Here is a 2,954-nt window from a genome sequence, read left to right as displayed (position 1 = left end):
CCTTGCTACTCGTAGACAAGATCAAAGCAGGGGGCTGATTGGCGCGATTCGAACAAGAACGACTTGTGTGCGTTCACCTATCCAATGGGCGGAAGGAACAGATCGGAAGGCCGAACATTCGGGATATGTATTTTTTGCCCTCAAAAGTTCGGAATTTATCATTTCCATTTTATTTAAGGCTGCAAAAAAATTAAAAAAAAGAGAGGAAAAAGAAACCCTTAGGCCTCGTTTGTTTGGCGTGGGTTGAAGGGGTTTCCAGAGGATTAACCTCGCGAGGCCCAGAATCCTCGAAATCTCCGTTGGCCCATTTGGTACATGGGGTTTCGACAGCCCAACACCCTCGATTCCCCTTCGATCCACTTGTTTCCACGCGGCGGTTCAGAAGGCTCGAGGGGGGGGGCTCGAGGATTTGGAGACTCCGCCGCTCGACTCGTGAAGACGCCGCCGCCCGACTCCTCTCCAAGACTCCGCCGTCCAGCGCCTCCCCAAGACGCCGCAGCTCGACGCCTCGACGCCGGCGTACCTCCTCCGGCGTACTGGACTTCTCTCCGGTGGTATGTCCTCGCCTCCCCTCCTTTCCCCTCGTCGTCTAGGGTTTGCCATCGGCCATGGCTGCTACCTCTTCCTCCCGAGGTGCCGGTCGTCAACCAAGTTGTGGGCGACGATGTAGGGCTCGGTGCCGTAGTTGCCGGACTTGTAGTAGAGGTGGAGCAGCACGGAGCAGCGTCCACATCCCTTTGCCTGAACTTACCATCTACATCTGTTTCCGTGGATCGACTGAGGATCTGTACATGTTGAACTACCAAACAGACCGTGCTGCAATGGTTACAGATAGTAATTTAACCACTTGCATGCTTCCTTAGTTCCTTTGTTTTCTGGAGCTCGTGTGTACCTGAATTTTGAGTCGTTCTTGTTCATACTGAATGAGCATTGCGGTTTAGATAGGTATACAGTGTGCTGGTACAATGCTTGCAGAGTTGCAGTCCAGTAGTTTGAGGACTAGCAAGCGTGTTGTTTTGTTCTGAATTACAGTACAGTACATGAATTTGAAAAAAAGAAAACGGTGCGTTATCAATTAGACATTCTTCTGCTTTCATATGTTACCTCAGCAAAGGTACTAGAGTGCTTGCAGATTGGTAATTAGAGGACTTTGTACCATTGCGCTAGTTTCTGAACTCGAGAAGTACCTGAATTTTGAGTTGTTCGTCACTCATGAATGAAGGTACTAGAATGTTTTACCTTGACACTTGTTTTGGTCCCCACCTGTTTTGCTCTGCTTTTGAAATATTTGCGAGCTGATCCGCCCCGTGGTCTCTGCTTCATTCTGTGTATTAAGTAGTCTTCTTGATATTTATCAATTGTTATGCCTCATATCACCACTTGTTGAGCTGGAGAATTGATTTGTTATACTGCAGCCATCCTATACATTTGTTTGTCTGTCTTGACGAATTATTAGTTTGTAATCTGGAAAGCATCTTTCTTTAAAGAATTATTCCTGGAACAGTTTGTTAGCTCATGATAAAGGAAATCTGAAATGCCTCCAAAGATTCAACTGTTCTCCCCTATTTTGGGGTTCAAGGGAAAAGAAGGAAAAGTCCAAAAATGCCCCACACTCACATGCCCCCAGACCCAAGAGAGACAATTCCTATGAGAGATCAAGGTCAAAGATCTGATTAGGATAGGCAGGCGTATACAGGGCCACTCTCTGGTCCTTCCAGCTGAGTTAATCCAACTATATATAATTGTGCCTGTGCATGTCCATCCAACTATATATAATTGTGCAGCTGATTTAGACAAATCAAGTTTCATGTGCCATGCATGTCGATAATCTTTTTTATTTATAAATTAATAGAGTCAAACTCTACGAGCTCTCTGTTTTCTTTCATATAAAAGTACTCTGCGTGTTTATTGTCCCTTTTGAGAACACTGTTTGCGGATAAATCAGGCTAGTCTAGAACCATGCGTGTTTCAGATAAACCTTTGTCAACATACATATCTGCAAACTGTATGATCTATCTAAACCTTTGTCCTTTTTCAACTTTGCTGCCCGTGGGCATGCTTATGCTGCTGTACAGACTTGTTTGTGCATGGAGCTGTGCTTGCAATGTAGGGTCTAGAGGCATGTATAAGGCACAAACGGCAGCTCAATGGCAATTTTCTTTTATAAATGGGAAGAAGACGTTTGGACTCTTCTCCTTTTGTGAGAAGGGATCTTTCGTTTTATGCTAAACGGAACATGCTTGGATTATGGTGCCCATCCAGACTCTCATTTTGCTTTTGTTTTATGATCAGGTTCTCAGGCAACCAGAGAAGCAAGATTAAACAATTTGGACAAACTATTGGCCATTCAAAAACTGAATGATCATGACATCATCAAGAGCAATTCATATGTATGACAACATAATTCTCAGTGGTCTGTAAAAATATAACTAATTGTGAGCTATTGCACAAGTACCCTGTGTTGCATTATGTTTGTTGCAAAATTATGGTGTTGCTGTGAAAGATCACGGATGAGATATTATTGATTCCAAGTCATGTTGTTTTTGAGAAATCATGTTGTTGCTGTGATATAATTGATATTGTTGTGATGAGATATTGATCTAAAGTCAGGCAAAAGTTATGTTATTGCTGTGAAGAATTGCTGCAAATTATTCTCCTGTAGCAAGTTCTTTTTAATATGATGTTGTTTTACTTCTAAAGATTGCATTTTTACACATTTGCACTATCTTATCTGAATATGGGAATCCCTCCCTACCAAACAAGTTTTTCATATGGAGGGGATTGTGTCTAGAGCGGTTTAGAGGGTTTCAAGGGGATCTGGGGGGATTGGGTGGAACAAGGGGATTCACCAAATCCCCTGAAATCCCCTCCTCCCCAAACCTCCCAAATCCACTCCTACCAAACAAGGCCTTACGGGCCTATAGAGTACTAGTAACAACCTATCATCCCGGTGC

General features: G+C 43.6%; 1 long non-coding RNA gene across 1 annotated transcript; it reads left to right on the top strand.

Annotated features, from left to right (window-relative positions):
* The first annotated feature begins 401 nt into the window (after positions 1 to 401).
* LOC123064741 (uncharacterized) lies at positions 402 to 2,630 on the top strand. Its single transcript, XR_006430781.1, has 2 exons — positions 402 to 554; positions 2,293 to 2,630. It is a non-coding gene; the product is annotated as an uncharacterized lncRNA (long non-coding RNA).
* The last annotated feature ends 324 nt before the right edge of the window (positions 2,631 to 2,954 follow it).

This window comes from Triticum aestivum, chromosome 3B (assembly GCF_018294505.1).
Source record: "Triticum aestivum cultivar Chinese Spring chromosome 3B, IWGSC CS RefSeq v2.1, whole genome shotgun sequence".
Classification (NCBI taxonomy): Eukaryota; Viridiplantae; Streptophyta; class Magnoliopsida; order Poales; family Poaceae; genus Triticum; species Triticum aestivum.
This window is presented reverse-complemented; position numbering and strand designations above follow the sequence as displayed.